This window comes from Lactuca sativa, chromosome 8 (genome assembly GCF_002870075.4).
Source record: "Lactuca sativa cultivar Salinas chromosome 8, Lsat_Salinas_v11, whole genome shotgun sequence".
NCBI classification, from domain to species: Eukaryota; Viridiplantae; Streptophyta; class Magnoliopsida; order Asterales; family Asteraceae; genus Lactuca; species Lactuca sativa.
Window position 1 is genome coordinate 77,681,928 of NC_056630.2, and position 8,338 is coordinate 77,690,265.

Below are 8,338 nucleotides of genomic sequence, written 5' to 3' on the forward strand. Positions count from 1 at the left end.
TGGTATGGAAATGATTGACTCACCAAAAAACGCATCAGAATGCTCCCACGATTCTTTGGCGAATTTAAGAGTTCTTGATCTATCGTACAACAGACTGGTTGGTTCAATCCCTGAATCTGTGAGCAGATTAAGATTTTTAGAAGCGCTAGATCTATCTCAAAATCACTTGACTGGTCCTGTTCCAGAGTTCCCTGGTAACCTTACCAAACTTGACCTTTCTTCTAACCAATTGACTGGTTCAATTCCAAAGTCCCTTGGAACATTAGCAGCTTTAACAGATTTGAATCTAAGTTCTAATTTGTTAAATGGGTCTATTCCTCTTTCAATAGGGAAACTTGCCAAACTCCGTTCTCTCCAACAATTCTTTAGAAGGAGTAGTTACCGAAGCCTATTTTGCCAACCTTTCCATGTTGAAGGACTTGGATGCTTCTTCTAACACTAAGTTGACATTCAATGTTTCACGTGGGTGGATACCTCCATTCCAATTAAAATCTCTTAATCTCAGTTCTTACAATATCAGTAATGGATTCCTGCAGTGGCTTCGAAAACAACGGAAGCTTCAAATCTTAGTGTTGTCAAATGCTACACTTTCAGGACCTCTGCCCACATGGTTGCGGAAGATGCCCATCATTCCTGTCTTAGATCTCTCTCACAACAAATTCAGTGGACCTCTGACAAACCTTCCCAATGGTGGAAATGATAAAGTGTATACATATTCTCCTGAGCCCGCATTACTTCTGGAATATAACCTTTTCAATGGGTCGATTCCAAGGTCATTGTGCAGAAGAACATATTTAGTAGGACTTGATCTTTCCAAAAATATGTTAAGTGGGAAAATTCCCAACTGTTTGGGGAATCTGAAGGATTTGACTAACATGATATTAAGCTCAAATCGGCTCTCCGGTGTTATTCCAAGTTCAATAGCTCTTAATTCATCATTATTTTGGTTAAGTTTGAATGACAATAACTTTATTGGTGAACTTCCACGAGAATTGGCGAATCTACAACGTTTGCAAGTCTTAGATGTGGGTGATAATAAGTTCTCTGGAAATATACCAAAATGGATTGGAGAAAAACTTATAGATTTGGTAATTTTGAGGTTACACAAAAACAACTTCACCGGTAGAATTCCTCGATCTCTGTGCAAAATTTCAAGTCTTCAAATTTTGGATCTTGCATACAACAACTTAACAGGGACCATCCCCCGTTGTGTAGGAAAGTTAAATGGCATGGTTGAGAGTCACTCAATACCTTTGTATCATTCCGCTTCCGATTATGATAAGAATGTGATTCAGGGCATGAAAGGTGTTGATCTTGAATATACAACAATTTGGGGTATGGTTTATAACATGGATGTTTCAAGCAATAAGCTTGTGGGAGAAATACCGGTCGAGCTAACTGCACTTTCTAAGTTAGTGGGTCTCAATTTGTCTAATAATCATCTCAGTGGGGAGATTCCACACAACATTGGAAAGATGACAGAGTTATTTTCTCTTCAAGCATGGCAGCTTTGCACTTTTTGAGCCATTTGAATTTGTCATACAACAACTTGTCGGGTCAAATTCCAACAGGAAATCAACTGCAAACGCTTAATGATCCTTCAATATATGCTGGGAACAAACATCTATGTGGGCCTCCATTGCCAAACACTTGCTCAAATCATCAAGATCCAACAACAACAAGAAGCAAGAAGAAACACAAAGCAACTGATGAGTGGATGAAGGTATGGTTGTTTTATGGGGACATAATGAGTGGTTTTGTAACAGGGTTTTGGGGTGTTATTGGAGTTGTGTTGTTCAAGAAGCAGTGGAGACAGAAGCTTTTCATGTTTGCTGAGGTAATGGTAGACAAGATATATGTTGCAGTCATGCTAAGAGTTTCCAAAATCAAGAGAGGAAGAGAAGCTGCATAGATCCTCTGGAATGCAAGTAGGTCTCCAGTATATGTTATCAATGATTGTTTTTCTTTTTAGAAATGCTATTGTGCTTATTATTATATATTTTTAATTTGTATGCCTTTTAGAAGTGCCAATTTACAAAATTTATACTGTATTGGGTATTTATACATGATCAAGTTGTAGATTAGACTACTATGGATTTGAGTTGTAAGATTTTTTTTTCTTTTTAATTCTGCTATCTTGCTTCCGACCTTCTGTTGCTGCTCTCGCCCCCGACATGCTGTTGCAGCCATCAGCTTTCATCTACATTGGTCCAGATAAGTAAGAACCAAGTAATCTACTCATTATTTATTTCTTCATTTGTAAATTTTCTAGTTTTTCTAGTGAAGAAGGATGTGTGGGTGAAAGGTGGAAATTTTTGTTGGATTTGGTATTTATAAAAGATTAAGGTCTGCTTGTATGAATATGCAATGGTAGTGGTCTTGGTTGATTGTTTGGCTCTACTGCTCTCATGAGTTTGCATGAAAGTTATGAGATTCGATGAAAGGTTAATCAGTATGTAAAATGTCATCCTTTTTTTGTTTGTATGTATCTAGCTCTTTTTCCTTATAAATTTTCCATCTATCTGTAATTTCTGATTTTTAACATCTTTGTAATATTTCACCTCTTGTTTTTGTCCTGCATGATTGATACGAATAGGTAGGAGTTTGTGCATGAACGATTCTTACACAAGAAGAGGTAGATTTTATAACATTTAGTCAAATATATTTCCGCAAATATCCTTGTACTTTTCCTCTGAATTTAACCTGTTTGTGCAGTGAAAATAAACCTGAACATATTGCTTGAGTTTTTTTTTTCACCTCCTATATTTTTTTTGATTTGACTAAGATAGTTGTGTTATTACCATTTCATCGGGTGTTCAAGCCCTTGATGTGTATTTGAGCAATTTCTTGATGTTCCTTTTTAGTTTGTCAATGTGCATAGATTGACATGACTCATGAGTCCATGTCAATGATATAATGAATATTTGATTGAAAACTTCTTTTAAGAGAATGGACATTTAGTTTGTCAATGTACACAGGCTTGGTATCCTTTTTGTTGACTTCTTTTAGATGTAAGTAATGAGTCATTGAAGCATGCATAGTCTTTTGTTTGATAAAGTTGTTGTTCATCTCTACTATCTTGCTTCCTTGTTTCTTTTGAACCATCTCATCATTTTACTCAATTTTCTCGTCACGTATGATGCATATTTATCATCTTTTGAGGCATGAAGTGAGTTACTTTTGAGTGCTACCCCTTTAACCGTCCTTCCTTGTAAACAGTTTCTGTTCAAAATTTTACAAAGACAATTGCTTCTTCAATAGTAGCAAATTTGAATTGTCCGGTAAAGATCTTAATGCTATGCTCACAACTAGTTTTCAAGAATTAATATCATGAAAAGTGTTGATCAAGAAAATGGAAGAAGTTGGCATATAGTTTGAACATGGACCTTTCAAGCAATAAACTTGTGGGAGAAATATTGGTTGAGCTAACTGTACTTTCTATGTTTATAATATAGCTTAAGATAACATTTTATATTATCTTTTTATTAATTTATTATCGAGGGAACCAACCTATTTGTCAAATTTTTCATTTACACAAATAAAGAAATTTGTAGCTTTTTTTTCGTAAATGTTGGTGATTTAATCACCAAATATATTTTAGTGTAATGGATTTAACAAGTGTTTTAAGAAAAGTGTTTTAGTTATAATACAAGTTAGGAGGTGTGGGAGTGCACACTTGTATTTACTAAATATTGTTAGTACCGAACCCTGATCTACTGTGTCAAGTCTGAAAGTTGAAAACTGTTCTCGTTTTATCCGTTGTGTGGATAAGTCCGGGAAACACAACGACTTCATTGAAACATAGAAAAACGGAAATCGATTTCTTCTTCATTCTCTCTCAAAATTGATTCTGTGTTTTGTGCCTAAAATCAGAACCGTTTTTCAGGAATTATCCTAGTTTGGATTTTGTGATACCCAAGGCAATTAGGGTCGAAATATCAAACAAGGAAAGTGTATAACACGATTCCTGTTTGTGATCCAGATTTCTTATAACCCAAATTTTCGAAATTCCCCAATAGTAAATGGAATAAGCATACAAGTATTGAAGTAAATATAAAAACATGATTAATATATAAAGAAACATGAATGTTGTAATATTATCTTGAGGAAAAAAAATCGACCCGTAGTTTTAATTACAAGATGAGGGTGAAAGTGGGAGATGTGCATACGGAAATGTCATTTAATGTTTATAATGATGTATGACGAAACCCCTGAATAAGTTGTATTCTGAGCAATTAATCTGTTGCAACTTTTTTTGTTTGAATTTTAATTTATGGCAAAATGAGGTAGAGTGTGGTCACTACAAGAAAATACCTTATTAGTGACTAATTTTTAGTGACGACCTGAAATTTGGTCACTAAAAGCATCTTTAAGTCACTAGAAATTAAGTGGTCACTTAATTTTGGTAATCCTACAAATTTAATGACGAATTATATGTGATGGTCACTAACTCGGTCACTAAAACGCGAAAAAATTAAACTGCTTTTGTTTCATATCATAACAACTATTTCGTGACTAAAAATAATTGTCACTATGTTAACTATATAGCGACTAAAAATAATGGTCAATATGTTAGAAATTTAGTGACAAAAAAATTGGTCACTGCATTGGAGGTTTAGTGACCAAAAATAATGGTCACTACCTATTCTTATTTAAAACTACACGTTTACTCTTTAAAATCGGGAAAAACAATTAGTGACCACCCAATAGTGGTCAATGATGGATTATAAGAAAAAAACAATTAGTGACAATAAAGCGGTAAATAAGGACACTTGACTAATTTTGACCAAATTATAATTACACAGATAATTTTTATAAATAGGATTAATTGGTTTAGTAAGGGGGATAAACAAGGTTGACTAATTTTGACTACCAATAAAGATTACTATGCCCTAAATCGACTCAACACATCTCTTTTGCCCTAAATTGATACACAATAATCTCCAGTTTGACAACATCGCGCCGACCTATCATTGTTGGACCATTGTCGCCGGTCCATCGCCGCCTGTCCGTCGCCGCCAGTCCATCGTCGCTCCATCACATCTCTCTCCAAGCATTCAGATACTCCGAGATAAAGCGCCCTCCATCGCTACAATGGCGTTACAAATTCATCATGTTTGCCGGCCGATTCCGTCGCCGCCATCAACTGGATCACAGTCATTACGGCTGACTAAACAGTTTACCATCGGCAGAGACGTTCAGCGATCCGTTGCTTCAACCAAGTCGGTCGATAGTAAAACCAAAAAATACTTGAGGTCTTCGGTGAAGGTGAGATCTCGCTTAGAGATGTCCGGTCCAACGGTCGTTGTAGGTTAGATTACCGAGGTTGATAAGGATACATTTTGGCCAATCGTTAATGTCGTCGGTGATAAGATCGTTGTTCTGGATATGTACACTCAATGGTAATTAATTAGCTCAATTATATTCTCCTGCATTTGCTATTATTTAATTCTTTGATTGCTTTTCTGAGGAGGTCAAATAGGGTATACTTTTCTATTGTGATATCAAAACCCTAGACTTGGCTCCGTAGAGTGTTTGTTTATGGAATAAATCATCAGAATCAACAATTTACAAGTATCATAAAGGAAATTGGAAGTTAATGTCTTAATGAAGTTTTCATGTATGCAGGGCAGGGATTAAGGGATAAATGTGTTAAAAATATTCTTGTTTCCTAATGATTTTGAATATGGAAGAAGGAAACAAATGTAAGCTTTCTTGAATCTTGACATACACCATCTTACTTAGTTTTCTACATCTATTCATAAACATACAAATCCAGGTTGGAAATTAAGCAATCAGCTGAAGGAACGCAAAAAGTTCCTGGACTCTCAGAGGTCCCTGTGTACAAGACATGAAGTATGGGAACTGCTCAAAAGCGGGAGTCGTGTCAGATCTGTTGGATCTACCAATGCCAATGAGCTAAGTAGCCAATCTCACTGGTAAGTGTGTGTGTGTGTATTCAGTTATAGCATTGTAGTTGTGAATATAAAATCAAGGTGGAATCTTTATGGAAAATATTGTTGTGTAGCTTATTGAGAGTGACAGTTCGTGGGGAGAATTTGGTGAATGGACAGTTCGTGGTTATTTAATTTGGTGGGAAGTGAACATGTGGAGAAGATTGAAGGAATCCGAATTCATAAATAAATCACTTTCAGCTTTAGGAGATGTGATTTCAGCTCTTGCATCAAAGACTTCTCACATTCCTTACAGGTATGTCTCTCATCTACCCCATCTTAGATTATTTATTTATTTATTTACTTCTTATTTCAATCTTCTTTTTGACCAAATCAGGAACTCAAAGCTTACCCATAATCTTCAGAGCTCTCTAGGTGAGCTTTCTTTGTACATAATGTTGTGATAAAATTACAATACTACAATAAATAAATTAGTAAAAGTAGATTGATATTTTCTTGCAGGAGGTGATTGTATGACATTGATTTTCATCGGATTTGGGAGAAATAATTTGTTCCCTGAATTTTGCATGCAGAGTGAGAGGTGTTGAATATGACCAGCTAGAAAACAACCTGATGTCACTGAGCTATTCAAGTACAAACAACTGGTAATTAATTAGCAAAATACTTTCATTTATTTATTATATTGTTTTCTTATATAATTAAATTAATTATTTGTTGTTTATTTTCTTAAAAAATAGACTGAGAAAGCAAAACATGATGAGAAAGAAACCAAAAAGTTGCAGGATAATCTTCAGTCTGTGCAACTCCGTCTTTCTGCAAGAGAACACATATGTAGAACTCTACAAGAAAAGGTAAATCAAGATATAATAACAACATTAAAGAACAATTACTGATTATTATTATTATTATTATTATTATTATTATTATTATTATTATTATTATTATTACTATTATTATTATTATTTATTTTGTGGTTTTAGGTGCCTAACTACAATATCGGAAAAAATACCTCCCTCTCAGAAGAATCACAAAATTTGTGTCCACTCCCAATTTCAGCAACATTGCCTCAAATAAGTTCAAGATTGTATGTAGTGGGGAATCCTTTATAGTTTTCCTGAGGTTAGAGCTTTCTTCCTTTTAGTTAATAAATTTTTAGTTTTATTACAATTTTACTGAGATAAAAAAAAAAAAAAAAAAACCTTGATTGTGACAGGTTCAAACACATCCTATTGTTAGCTCTTTGGCTTATATCCTATTGAGGTAAAAAAATATTTGAGCTTGAAGAAATGGAAGAAAAAAATAAATGATTTCATTACTTTGTAACCATATATTATTTATGGTGTTGATAATTAGATTATTAGATACTCTTTCTTTGGGACAAAGGAGACATTTGGTTCTACTCCATACTGGCTTTTATGGCTCAGGTTTGACCTTCATTCTTTGGTCAACTAGGTTCAAGATTTTGTTTCTCATTATTTTTCTACTCTCTTTTATAAAAATTGTAACTTTTGGTTGTGTGAGTGTAGGTATAGCATCTCAGTGAAATTGCTATGATCTATAATGCATTACCTTATATGAAGGTAACAACCCTCTATTCCTACTACCATATAATATGATCATTTTACCCTTTTCTTTTCCTTGACTTTTTGTATTAAGTAGAAAAGAGACACATATATAGATAGCTTACTAGATTTTTTCCCATGAAGTCGTGTATGGGTATCCAGTACTAGAATAAACTATCTGAATCCGAGTAAATGACCATTTTACCCATCTAATTAGAAATGATTCTTGTTAACAAAGAAGTAGTGTCTAACTCTTTCTTGAGTAAATGGTCATTTTACCCTTCTCTTTGGCCAATGATTATTTTACCTTTCTATTTAAAAACAATGCTTGCTAACAAGGAAACAGTATCTTAATTTTGTTAGATTAAATGATCGTTTAACCCTTCTATTTAGAAACAATGATTACTCACAAAAGAAATAGTATCTTACTCTTGTTTGAGAAAATAATCATTTTACCCATCTATTTAGAAACAATGCTTACCAACAAAAGAAACAATATCCTACTCTCCTTTGACTACATGACCATTTTACCCTTCTATTTAATGAATGACTATTTGACCATTCTATTTGGTAAATGACCATTTTATCATTGTATTTTGCAGGAGTCTGAAAAGTATTCCATAAGGATGCCCAACAAATGGAACTTTTCATTTGATTACTTCTATTTTGCTTTTGTAGTGTTAGTAGCTCTATAATTTCATGTATAATTTAGGTGGGAAATCATCCGTTCTTATATGAAGATTTATTTGGTTATTGTTGTATTATAAACATTTATAGCATTTGCCTTTTCTTTTGTCTAATTGGATATTATTATATTTCGTTTTAAAAATGACATTTAATATTTCAAAATTTCTTAATTAT

General features: G+C 33.8%; 1 long non-coding RNA gene across 2 annotated transcripts; it reads left to right on the forward strand.

Moving 5' to 3' along the window:
- The first annotated feature begins 5,793 nt into the window (after window positions 1-5,793).
- Window positions 5,794-8,318, forward strand: LOC111919597 (uncharacterized). 2 transcript variants are annotated; one of them, XR_008225752.1, is made up of 10 exons: window positions 5,794-5,939; window positions 6,029-6,210; window positions 6,292-6,329; window positions 6,417-6,559; window positions 6,653-6,766; window positions 6,896-7,034; window positions 7,129-7,175; window positions 7,269-7,339; window positions 7,442-7,495; window positions 8,080-8,318. It is a non-coding gene; the product is annotated as an uncharacterized LOC111919597 (long non-coding RNA). The 2 variants fall into 2 exon arrangements; XR_008225753.1 differs by having other exon boundaries at window positions 6,488-6,559.
- The last annotated feature ends 20 nt before the right edge of the window (window positions 8,319-8,338 follow it).